The following is a 14,279-nucleotide window of genomic DNA, read 5'->3' as shown; positions in this document are numbered from 1 at the left end:
ATTCCGCCATGAATTATGGGGCGGTCTCGCTTTAGCGCACGCTGTATTGCGCAGTAACATTAATTTTAAAAATCTAACTCAGCGATTGCATTAAGAACTAATTTATCTTTCATTTGCTGTCCAACTTGTATTTTTTAGTCAAGTTTATGAATAGTTTTCGATTAGAATAGGTGCCTTTCCCAAGATTTCTCCTGACATTTTCTTTGCAGCTTGGCTACTTTTCTCATTGTATAACCACGATTTGTGCCGCTAAATATGCACATTTTCGAACAAACTCTATTAAATTATTTTAAATTACATTTAATCTAACCATGCAGGCAGTGTTTCCTGTTATCAAAGAAACATTTCCTGGCCATCATTACAATACCTTTATCTAAAGATGTAGTTTTTTTGTGTTTGCTGTTTGGTTGTTGTTACAGTGTGGAATGAACACAATGGGAGACAGAGAGCTGGTTTCAAGCGCAGGGTACAGCAGGTGTTTATTGTAAAGGTCCACAGGAGGAGGCAGGTAGCTGGGTCCAGGGGCAGGCAGAAGGTCATACACAGGCGGTCCAAAAGGCAACAGTACTGGCAGGGAGAAGGCTGGTAATGTAGTCCAGGATATCAGGTTGATGACAGGCAATCCGGCAAAAGTACAGGCAGGGAATAGGCAAAAAGGCGTCGTTAGTGAGGATGGCCAAAAACTATGATACACATGAGGACTAATACGGAAAATATAGACATGTGTATCTAAATAAACAATACCTCACAATGATGGGGTGCAAAGAATTGAACTAAATAGTGTGTGTAAATGACATACAGGTGTTTGAACAGGTGATCAAAATTCAGGTGATTGGGATCTGGAGAGTGAGCTGCGTTCAGGGGATCTATGTGTTTGAGAGTGTGAGTTGGAAGCAGACGTTACACAGGGTGGTGTTCTTCGCCTTTATAATTACCATTGAATAAATGTATGTCATACAGGGTCAAGAATTAGACCTGTGTAGAGCAGGCATCTCCTCTGGGACTTGTGATTTCAGCCCCACTCCCACCCCCTTTTCCTCCTCCTCCTCCTCCTCCTCCTCCTCCTCCACCCCCTTTCACCCCCCCCCCCCCCCTCCCCTTCACCCCCCACCTCTCTCCAAACCCAAGAGACCAACATGGTGCCACCAGAACCGTACAGCTTGTCAGCCCACAGTATGTCTTATACACAGACACAGAGTTGGAGCAATCAAGAAGCACCTTTTTTGAAAAACAGCGTGCTGGACAAGAAGGAGACTATATCCTTTCCAAAGATCTTCACTGTCGATTAATCAGGAATACAGTAACACGCATGATTTCCATTAAGAGAGCAGCAGGGGATGACTTCCAGTATCCATGCAGCCGTGAACTCACTGTAATGGCGAAGCGTCTCGTAGACTACTACCCAATGGTGCGGGACAGATCTGCAACCAGTGGAGCTGAGTGGGTAAGTCACTACTCAGGTATTCAACACATGTTTCCAAACGCAGCACTGTTTGATACCTGGCAGCCAAAGTGCAAACATCTGACACTCAAAATAGGAGGGATGTGCTTCATCCAGATCAATCAGGGCAACATGTGTCTGCTTGTATTGTTTCATTTCTGGATTCGATTTTGTTTAATGTGATTTATAGTACCAGCGGAAACATGAAACATTGGTCTTAATTTCAGGCTACATTTTTAAATGTTAATTGGTGGGGTTTGTTATGTTTTCTGGCATCAGAAATGACTGAGAGCCTACAGAACCAGGCGAGACATTATAAAACTCTATAGGAGATGTACAAAACCAAGGCCAGACCCAACCAGAAGGATGTTTCCCAGCTTCTGGACCTTGAATTCCAAGCAAGACGGGCCTTCATCGACTCTGATACAACTAAGGAGCAGGACAGGCCTACCAAGATACTTCAAGCGTATCCCTGCTTCAGAGAACTGGATCATGTAAGCAAATGTATTCATTTTAAGTAGGCCTATGCTTCCTTAGCCTGGTTAACACCAGACTGAATCTCAAATGAGATACGATGTGGGAACTGAGCAACGTGAGAAGCCATAGCAGGGACAGGGGTAAACTACTTCTGGCAAATGTAAAACTGAGCTTGCGAGAATTCGGTCTGGTGCTACGCCTTCAGCTAGATAGAGAGAGAGTTACACTGTCTGTCTGTCTGTCTGTCTGTCTGTCTGTCTGTCTGTCTGTCTGTCTGTCTGTCTGTCTGTCTGTCTGTCTGTCTGTCTGTCTGTGTGTCTGTCTGTCTGTCTGTCTGTCTGTCTGTCTGTCTGTCTGTCTGTCTGTGTGTGTGTGTGTGTCAGGTTATGGATGAACTCCGGCGGATCCTCGATCGCGGGAACTCCCGCTTCATACCTGAACCGAAGACCCACTGGGGGACCTTTCACAACAAGGCACAGTTTTATGGAGTGTTCAAAAAGGTCATGAAGCCACCGCTGCTGGACAAAGGTAATTACTGGCTCTGTTGACAATGGAGAATCCCATGAAAGTATTCATGTTTGTTTATCTGGCTGCAGTAAATCAAATGAGACTATTTGTGTTTTTTAACAGTGAAACACTCAATTGCCATGATGAAGCCTTTGCCAGACATGTTCCCATCACCTGTGTCTCCACTCAAGAAATGAGGACATGCAATTGAGGCTATGCTTCACATCCTTGAGGTAAGAAATGTGTACATGTATTAGAATTATCATATTACTTGATCATAACATACAAAGAGTGTGAATTGTTTTTGTGGGGCATATTTGTTTTTCTCTTTGTGTTTGTGTCAGTCTGCAGAAGACCCCAACAACTTTCTTCAGGCGAGACCACTCTTAAGCCCATCTGCATACTGGCTATTGGAACATGCCTGTGCTGACCTTCCCAAAAGAGGACATCTATGCCAGCGTGACGTATCCTCTGGCGTGTTATTATGCCTTTCACCTCACATATCCTAAGTGCATTGCGACACTCCTCTCTGTGCTGCAGACAGAAGTCCTCTCGGACGCCATCCACGACCGGGACATGACTTCTTCATATAAAAAGGCTATGGCCGAGTGGAAAAAGATCATTACTGACTAGGGCTGCACGATACAATTTTTTCATTTCCAGTCCCGATAACAGAACTGTGTGTATCGACCGATCCGAGAACCGATCCGATAACCTTTAATAAATAGGCAGGGCGTTTGTTGTTTATTATAAGAAGGTTTAAAGCACTGTCACATTTGTTATCTTGACATAGGTCTTACATTTTCATTTTCACCTTGACCACCAATGACATTTGTTGTTGTTGTTTTTGCATCCCTTGTTTTGCCCATGTCACATTCGTTGATGGAAGAATCAGACCAAGGTGCAGCGTGGTAAGCGTACATCATTTTATTTGAACACGAAAAAACAATAAACTACAACTGAACGTGAAGCTACATGCAGTGCAGAAAGCAACTACACACAAACAAGATCCCACAAACTAAAGGTGGAAAAAAGGCTGCCTAAGTATGATCCCCAATCAGAGACAACGATAGACAGCTGCCTCTGATTGGGAACCATACCCGGCCAACAAAGAAATAGAAAAACTAGAATGCCCACCCAAATCACACCCTGACCTAACCAAATAGAGAAATAAAAAAGGCTCTCTAAGGTCAGGGCGTGACAGCTCATATGCAGCCGCTGGATATACTGAGTCCTCAATAAGGAAGTGAAAAGAAATTAGATTAATTATTTCTTTAAGCAAGACAATCTCATTTCTAGTAGTAGTACAAGTACATTTATCTTAGTCAGGATTACTTATTTTAAGCACAATATGCTATTTTTCTGTAAATTCCAGGGTATATAGCCTTATTTCACCGATTGCAATAGCATTGGATGCAAAATTTAAGCACATTTTCCTACATATTAAATATTTTCTTTGTATCCAGACAAATGTATTTGTTTTTAGTCTGGCCGCACTAGTTTTAAGATTTCTTTGCGCTCTTTGAGACTAGATTTTTTATTTTTTTATTTTTTTTACTTATTTTAAGTAATATTTCCCCAATTTTATAGCTTTTTTTCTTGTTTTTGAGAGCTGACTTTTTGCAGTGCATCGTCGGGGCTCCAGTGAAGAGGGTCAAAAGCTTCAAGTTCCTCGGCATGCACGTCACTGACAACCTGAAATGGTCCCTTCACACAGACAGCATGGAGAAGAAGGCACAACAGTGTCTCTTCAACTTCCGAAGGCTGAAGAAATTGAGAGCATCCTGTCGGGCTGTATCCGTATCACCCTCTGGTACAGCAATTGCACCGCCCGGTGTCACAGGGAGGCCAAAAGGATCATCAAAGACCTCACGGAACATTCAAGAACTTGTCAAGTTTCTTCAAGTGCAGTCGCAAAAACCATCAAGCACTATGATGAAATTTGCTATCATGAGGACCGCCACAGGAAAGGAAGACCCAGAGTTACCTCTGCTGCAGAGAATACGTTAATTAGAGTTACCAGCCTCAGAAATTGCAGCCCAAATAAATGCTTCACAGAGTTCAAGTAACAGACACATCTCAACATCGACTGTTCAGAGGAGACTGCGTGAATCAGACCTCCATGGTCGAATTGCTGCAAAGAAACCACTTCAAAAGGACACCAATAAGAAAAGGAGACTTGCTTGGGCCAAGAAACACGAGCAATGACATTAGACCGATGGAAATCTGTCCTTTGGTCTGATGAGTCCAAATTTGAGATTTTTGGTTTGAACAAAAAGGAGAGTGATGGAGTGCTGCATCAGATGACGAGATGGTTTGGGATGAGTTGGACTGCAGAGTGAAGGAAAAGAAGCCAACAAGTGCTCAGCATTTGTGGGAACTCCTTCAAGACTGTTGGGAAAGCATTCCAGTTGAAGCTGGTTGAGAGAATGCCAAGAGTGTGCAAAGCTGTCATCAAGGCAAAGGGTAGCTACTTTGAAGAATCTGAAATATAACACTTTATAATATAACACTTTTTTGGTTACTACATGATTCCATATGTGTTATTTCATAGTTTTGATATCTTCACTATTATTCTACAATGTAGAAAATAGTAAAGATAAAGAAAAACCCTTGAATGAGTAGGTGTGTCCAAACATTTGACTGGTACTGTATATAAATGCATATTCCAGTCTCTGACATTGCTAGTTCTGATATTTCTTAATTTCTATTTATTTTCTGGATTATGTGAGTATTGTTTCTTAATGCTAGGTATTACTGCATGGTTGGAGCTAGAAACACAAGCATTTTGCTGCACCTGCGATAACATCTGCAAATCTGTGTGCACAACCAAAAACCCAAAAAATTGGATTTGAGCGCCAACATGTGAAGTTTAGCCTGTCTAGGACTAGCGGCACTCCTCCCACATTCCACTGAAAAGGCAGAGCGCGAAATTCAAAAAAAATATATTTTTTTAAATATTTAACTTTCACACATTAACAAGTCCAATACAGCTAATGAAAGATACAGATCGTGTGAATCCAGCCAACATGTCCGATTTTTAAAATGTTTTACAGGGAAGACACAATATGTAAATCTATTAGCTAAACACATTAGCATAAGACACCATCTTTTCTTTGTCCACCAACACCAGTAGCTATCACCAATTCGGCTAAACTAAGATATTGATAGCCACTAACCAAGAAAAAACCTCATCAGATGACAGTCTGATAACATATTTATGGTATAGGATAGGTTTTGTTAGAAAAATGTGCATATTTCAGGTAGATATCATAGTTTACAATTGCACCCACCGTCACAAATGGACTAGAATAAATACATAGAGCAACGTGTTTACCTAATTACTAATCATCAAACATTTCGTAAAAATACACAGCATACACTAATCGAAAGACACAGATCCTGTGAATACAGACAATATTTCAGATTTTCTAAGTGTCTTACAGCGAAAACACAATAAATCGTTATATTAGCATAGCACATGTGCAAACATTACCCCAGCATTGATTCTAGCCAAAGAGAGCGATAACGTAAACATCGCCAAAATATATTAATTTTTTCACTAACCTTCTCAGAATTCTTCAGATGACACTCCTGTAACATCACATTACAACATACATATACAGTTTGTTCGAAAATGTGCATATTTAGCCACCAAAATCATGGTTAGACAATGAGAAAAGTAGCCCAGCTGGTCAGAAAATGTCGTGCGCCATATTAGACAGTGATCTAGTCGTATACATAAATACTCATAAACGTGACTAAAAAATATAGGGTGGACAGCGATTGATAGACAATTTAATTCTTAATACAATCGCTGATTTACATTTTTTAAATTATCCTTACTTTTCAATACAGTTTGCGCCAAGCGAAGCTACGTCTAACAAGATGGCGTCATAAGCCATTAACATTTTTCGACAGAAACACGATTTATCATAATAAATTGTTCCTACTTTGAGCTGTTCTTCCATCAGAATCTTGGGCAAAGAATCCTTTCTTGGGTCTAATCGTCTTTTGGTCGAAAGCTGTCCTCTTGCCATGTGGAAATGCCCACTGCGTTCAGCATGAACTGGAAACGTGCCCGGCGCTTCAAAGTGTCTCAGAAATAAATGTCCCAAAATCGCACTAAACGGATATAAATTGCTATAAAACGGTTTAAATTAACTACCTTATGATGTTTTTAACTCCTATAACGAGTAAAAATATGACCGGAGAAATATTACTGGCTACACTAATGCTTGGAAAAAGAGCAGGTCGGTGTCCACCGCGCGTCCGGCGCATCTGGAAAAGAGTTCCTACCTACACGTTTTTTTCTTTTATACTGGCTGTGATTGCGCAATCGACACCATTCAAAGCGTCATCACGTAAAGGCATCCAGGGGAAGACGTAAGCAGTGTCCGTATACTCATAGCAATAACAGTGGCCTTTAAACTGACTCCAGATCAGGGGCCAAAATGTGTGAAATCTGACTCCATGTCAGGGAAATTGCTGTAGAATGAGTTCTGTTCCACTCAGAGACAAAATTTCAACGGCTATAGAAACTAGAGACTGTTTTCTATCCAATAATAATAATATGCATATTGTACGATCAAGAATTTTGTAGGAAGCCGTTTAAAAATTACACGATTTCCAGAAATAGTGACAACAGCACCCCCTAGCCTTAACAGGTTAAAAGAGCATATAACATGTGGTATCAAATAAAAGCTAAGATTCTATATTTGGGTGAAATGAAGGCATAGATACATTTTTCAACCATTTCCCATCTTAAAAATGTCTGCTTACAAAAATGGAAAAGGGGTCTTAGAAATCATCTACTAGAAGAAGTCTTAAAAGGTATTAGAAATACATAAAAACACAATAATCTTGAAGTAAAGGCCCCTGCAAACTAATATCATAATTTATACTTAGTTTTGCATAAATTATTTGCCCTCTATAGGTTTAAGAAATATTGTCTAGTGTCTTCTGTTACCGTCATTCTGTTACCGGGTGTTGAGTCAACCTTGCTTACTGTAGTTCAATAACCAAAATAGATTTTTTCAAACTCAAGGTGTCATATCATAGCTGACACCCCACTTTTTCTGCAGACATATTTGAATCTTTATTCAGAGTAGATATTTAACAGAATTTTTGGAAAATGTGGCTACGTAAAAAACTGAGGGAGATTTTGCTCTCATTCGTTTGCCAAGCTTTGCATCTGCGCTGTTCCTCAAGTAAATGTGTTAAGTAAAATTGTTAAAGTAGACTTCTGCATACTATATACAGTGCCTTCAGAAAGTATTCAAACCCCTGGACTTTTTCCAGATTTAGTTTTGTTACAGCCTGAATTTAAAATTGATCAAATTTAGATTTTATGTCAATGGCCTACACACAATACCGCATAAGGTCTAAGTGGAAATATGTTTTTACAAATTTTTACAAATTAATTAAAAATGAAAAGCTGAAATGTCTTGAGTCAATAAGTATTTAACCCCTTTGTTATGGCAAGCCTAAATATGTTCAGGAGTAGAAATGTGCTTAACAAGTCACATAATAAGTTGCATGGACTCACTGTGTCACGCCCTGACTTTAGTTATATTTGTTTTCTCTATTTTTTGGTTAGGTCAGGGTGTGACAAGGGTGGTTTGTTTAGTTTTTGTATTGTCTAGGGTTTTTGTTTATCTATGGGGATTTTGTATGGTCTAGGGGTATGTAGGTTTATGGTGGCCTGAATTGGTTCCCAATCAGAGACAGCTGTTTCTCGTTGTCTCTGATTGGGGAGCCTATTTAGGTTTCCATTTTCTATGTTGGTTTTGTGGGTAGTTGTTTTCTGTTTTGTGTTGCTGCACATTACAGGACTATTTCGTTTTCGTTTCACTCGCTTTGTTATTTTGTTTAGTGTTTCTGTTCTAATAAAAATAACATGAACACTTACCACGCTGCGCTTTGGTCCGATGACTACTCTTCATCCGAAGACGAATATCGTTACACTGTGTGCCAAAATGGTGTTAAACTGGATTTTTGAATGTCTACCTCAGCTCTGTACACATACAATTTTCTGTAAGGTCCCTCAGCCAAGCAGTGAATTTCAACCACAGATTTAAGGACAAAGACCAGGGAAGTTGTCCAATGCCTCACAAAGAAGGGCACCTATTGGTAGATGGGTAAACATTTTTAAAAGCAGACATTGCACATCCCTTTGGGCATGGTCAAGTTATTAATTACACTGTAGATGATGTATCAATATACCTAATCACTACAAAGATACAGGCGTCCTTCCTAACTCAGTTGCTAGAGAAGAAAAATGCTCAACATGAGACCAATGGTGACTTTAAAACAGTTACTGAGTTTAATGGCCGTGATAGGAGAAAACCGAGGATGGATCAACAACATTGTGGTTACTCCACAATACTAACTCACATGACTGAGTGAAAAGAAGGAATCCTGTACAGAACAAAAATATTCAAAAACATTATTCCTGTTTGCAATAAGGCACTAAAGTAAAATTACAAAAAATGTGGCAAAGAAATTAACTTTATGTCCTGAATACAAAACATTATGTTTCGGGCAAATCCAACACAACACGTCACTGAGTACCACTCTTCATATTTTCAAGCATGGCGGTGGCTGCATCATGTTATGGGTATGCCCATGTTATGGGTATGCCTGTTGTCGGCAAGGACTAGGGATTTTTTTAGGATAAAAATAAATGGAATAGAACTAAGCACAGGCTAAATTTGTGAGGAAAAGCTGGTTCAGTCTGCTTTCCAACAGACACTGGGAGACAAATTCACCTATCAGCAGGACAACAACCTAAAACACAAGTCCAATATACACTGGAGTTGCTTACCAAGGTGACTTTGAATGTTCCCGAGTGGCCTAGTTACAGTTTTGACTTAAATTGGCTTGAAAATCTATGGTAAGACTTGAAAATGGCTGTCTAGCAATGATCAACAACCAACTTGACAGACCTTGAAGAATTTAAAAAAAAATAATAATGTGCAAATATTGTACCATCAAGGTGTGCAACACACTTAGAGAATTACCCAGAAAGACTCACAGCTGTAATCGCTGTCAAAGGTTATTCTAGCATGTATTGATTCAGGAGAGTAAATAAGATATTTCTGTATATCATTTGCAATTTTCCAACATTTCTAAAAGCATGTTTATACTTTGCCATTATGCGGTATTGTGTGTAGATGTCAAAGGGAGCAATACTTTTAAACTTTGCAATCAATGGGTTTTGTATGGCTTACATTTTAAAGTGAAAAAGTAAGTCTCAACTTCACTCTGTTACCATGGAGACTGTAGCATTTATACAACTGACAACATCTGAACCAGTCCAGCAGAAATTACTCAAGATTTTTTATGATGGTCTATATTTTTTAACTTTATGTTAGCCAGCTACCGACCTCATACCTGCTCTTGTGAAGTACCACAACAGAGGGTATAGGTCCTGGAGTTCCACGGTTAATTCATTTTTTTTTTTACAGTTCACCTCTAGACCTGGGAGGCCAGGTAGGTATATTCAATTCAATACAACTGCATTTATCCCTCCAGGGGCAATTAAAAAAGGTAAGCCAGTTACAAGTACAGTATCACAATCAACACCACACCCTCCAAATAAAAAATTCAATACACAAAATAACTCATTCCCCAATACAATGCATTCCCCCCAAACAATACATAATACACAATACAATAACGTATTCATTGGTGGAATTCAGCCTGGTTGGAACTAAATACTGCTGTATCTGTGGTACGCTAGGACCAGGGTTGCCTATAGGCAAATTAGAGGCAAATCGTCTAAAATGTGTGCTGCAACTGTTTGGCAGAAACCTGTTTTTTGGTAAGGGTACCTCTGCACTACAGCATACATCAAGTTAATTTGACATGATGTCTTAAACTGCTCCTCTGATGTCATATCCATTTACAGGAAGTCCCTGTCTTTTGTGGAAAACAGAATCCAAAGAGACCACTAGAGTTGTCCAGCTAAGTGCGTTGGCATTGTGCTAATGGACTCTATCTCTGTCATATATTCATTCATACTATCTAAGTGGGTTTTGTTTAAAAAGGAAAAAAACAAGGCAGAGGCTGATTTAATTCCATGCTCGAAAAAATACAAAAGGTTCCAGTGCAATAAAGTGAAAAACAAAAAGAGAACATTCATTTCAGAGTCTATGCCATCTTCCGTACAATCACCAATTATGGCATAGAAGCATAGAAGCAGAAACAATTCTCTATCTTTTGTTCAGTACTTTATTGCACTTTATTGCACTGGCACTATTGCACTGGCACTTTCTGTATTCTTTCGGGCATGACATTAAATTAAGAATATTCTTTTCGGCATCTCTGCCTCCTTGGTTTTTCCTTTTTATGGTTTGAGTGCACGTACAGTGCATTCGGAAAGTATTCAGATCACGTGACTTTTTCCACATTAAAAAATATATTTTATTTTAGAGCTTTAACGTAGCAAAATGTGGAAAAAGTCAAGGCGTCTGAATACTTTCCGAATGCACTGTACATTCTGAACTATATAGTACTTACAGTACTGTACGCATCAGCCACCTATCATCTAAGCCTGGGCGCAGACCCTCATACTGTTTCTTGATGGTCTGGTTTCCCATATAAGTGCTTGGGACAATTTGTACAAGTAGATGCTATATACTATCTAGTATCAATGTTTGTTATCAACACAGTTGTAATGAGTATGATGGGAGAGAGTGCTATTCAGTACAGGACCACAGGAGGAGGCAGGTAGCATGGTCGAGGGACAGGCAGAAGGTCATACACAGGGAATCCAAAAAGGCAAAGTACAGGCAGGGAATAGGCAAAAGAACATTGTAAGTGAGGATGGCCAAAAACTAGGATACACGGGAGGACTAATAAGGAAATAAACAGAGCTCTGGCTAGAATGTGGACAAAAATCAAACAATACCTCACAATGATGGGGTGCAAGGAACTGAACTAAATAGTGTGTGTAAATGACATACAGGTGTGTGAACAGGTGATCAGAATTCAGGTGATTGGGATCTGGAGAGTGAGCTGCGTTCAGGGGATCTATGTGTTTGAGAGTGTGAGCTGGAAAGTGGGCTGGAAAGTGAGCTGCGTTCAGGGGATCTATGTGTTTGAGAGTGTGAGTTGGAAGCAGACGTTACAACAGTATACAAAAATGTATGAATAAAATACAAATTTCATGCAAGAACCACGTAAAATTAAATCAAGAACAAGTTGGAAAGAATGCTCAAAATATTTTCTCCTCACGAAAAGTAATTTACCCAGAACAAAACAAACACAAAAAGTATCACGACAGAATGCTCAATAGAGCAGTAACATTACATTCTGAGGACACCACAGAAAAGGCTCATGTGATTCCGTTGAAAGCAGTGATTACCCATTATTCAAAAGAAAACATAAAAAAATGTCACATGCTGTCTTAGCATATGGGACTTTATAGTACTCTGTAGGTCATTCAATTAGTCCCTTCACGGCACCAACTACCCTACATTCGTACTCAGAGTTATTTGTACACCTGTGAAGACTCTTGCAACTTCCTAGCCACTCGAAAGATCTAAAGTATTTTATCTGTCTTGACTCAAAAGCAGCGTTACCTTGTGACTGTTTAATAATGTTAACACGGTGTCGTGTCTTTGGCTTTGCCGGATTAAGTGATGTGACATGCTATTCTATAAAACCGTTTCTCCGTAATTAATATTACCTGATTGAGCTAATCATGTAAATGTAATTAACTAGAGAGTCGGGGCACCACAAAAGAATATTTATAGAGCTGTTATCTTCCGAATAAACTCTTAAAGACCTAGTAATATTTTACATCAATAGCAGTCAATATTAATCGTCACCTTATTTCAGTCTCATCTGAAAGTTGTAAATTCTTGGTTATCTTCACGAACCCTGGCTAAAGTTGAATCAGGTTTAATTATTTATTTACTAAATACCTAACTAATCACACAGAATTACCTATACACAGAATGAATCATACCTTGATTACAAATGACGTCATAAAGGAAAACGTCCCTAGCGGGCGGAACAGATATGACAGCTGGTTACACAAAAGAAAAGGGGGCAGGACGCAACTTAGGAAATGGCTGCCTAGTTTTTCGTACTGCACATCGGTTGGGTATTTCCCCCCCAAATTCAAGTGTTTACTCTGAGCATTATAATAACTTACGCAAAATGGAAAAGGGGAAAAAAGGAAAAGGTCGCGGAGCTACAACAACAGCCTGTAACAAGACAGCAGAAGATATAATCGTCGATGAACCCGAAATGGCTAATGCTAGCGCAAATAAGATAGCAGCAGCAGAAGAACCCTCAAGAAAATAACTAAATGAGTTCAAGAAGAACATTAACCAGAAACTGGAAGAAAACAAATTAGAACTTCACAGCATATCTACAAGAATGGGGGACGCAGAACAGCGCATTGGGGAAACGGACACATGGAACTTCGCAGTCAAGGAAATACTTGAACAGTCACTGAAACGCCAACACGCACTACAGGCAAAAGTGACAGAACTCGAAGGTTTCTCACGTCGAAACAACATTAGACTTTATAACGTAGTAGAGGGCGCAGAAAAAGACTCTATGCCCAACTTCGTGGAGGGTCTATTCAAGGACATACTTGAAGACGACACTGACCTGGGAATCGAGAGAGCACACCGAGCTCTGGCCTCAAAACCCCCCAGCGGCGCCCCACCAAGATCAATAGTAGTACGGTTCCTAAAATTCTCAGTCAAAGAGAAAGTCTTACATGCTACCTGGAAAAAGCCTGTTAACTTCCAAGGCCAACGAGTGTTCTTTGATCATGACTACGCGGGAGAGATACTGAAAAGAAGGAAAGAATACACCCCCATTAAGAAAGCACTTAAAGTGAAGGGTATTCGCTTCCAAACACCATACCCGGCAAAAATGCAGGTATTTCTGAAAAATGGCCCGGTTACATACGAGCATGCAGACGAGGCGGCTGAGGACCTGAAGTCAAGGGGCTTCCCAGTGGAGTATACCGCCAGGAGAAAGGTGACATCACCAGCGGAAAGACTCAAGCAGGCTCTCCCATGGATCGTTGTCAAAAGTACAAAAAAAAAAAAAGTATGGATGTATGTACTTGTAAGTCGCTCTGGATAAGAGCGTCTGCTAAATGACTTAAATGTAAAATGTAAATGTTGTCGACAAGCAGGGTCATGGAGAAAGAGGGAAACCATCTCGGCGAGAGGACGTTCACATCCGAGAGAGACTCAGGCATTTCCAACGGGGAGATGTAAGACACTGAATCGGATTTAACAGAATTAATAGTTACCGCAGCTGTTAAGACTTTGGGTTGTTAATCTTGTCAATATAGGGGGTGCTGTTTCAACTTTGTAAAATATCGTTCTCAAATTAAACTGCCTCGTACTCAATTCTTGCTCGTACAATATGCATATTATTATTACTATTAGATAGAAAACACTCTCTAGTTTCTAAAACCGTTTGAATTATTTCTCTGAGTGAAACAGAACTCATTCTGTAGCACATTTCCTGTCAGGGAGTGAGATTTCAGAAATCGAGGTCCCTGTTCTGAGGTCAGTTTATAAGTCCCCATGTAAGCCATCGGGCTACATGCACTGCATACGTCTTCCTCTAGATGTCAGTAAGCGGGGAGAATTTGAATGGAGTGGATTGCGCAATCTGGGACCTTATATAAGACAGTGGAACGGAAGTACCGTCCTTTTCAACGGTGCGCCTGGCGCAAGAAGACATCACAATGGCGTCCTGCAAACGCTTTCGTTTTAGTAGTTCTATATCTCCGGTCATGTTTTTATTCGTTATAAGTGTTAAAGACATCATAAGGTAGTTAATTTAAACCGACTTATAGCAGTTTATAGCA

This window comes from Salvelinus namaycush, chromosome 7 (assembly GCF_016432855.1).
Source record: "Salvelinus namaycush isolate Seneca chromosome 7, SaNama_1.0, whole genome shotgun sequence".
Lineage (NCBI taxonomy): Eukaryota > Metazoa > Chordata > Actinopteri > Salmoniformes > Salmonidae > Salvelinus > Salvelinus namaycush.
Note: the sequence above shows the minus strand (reverse complement) of the source record.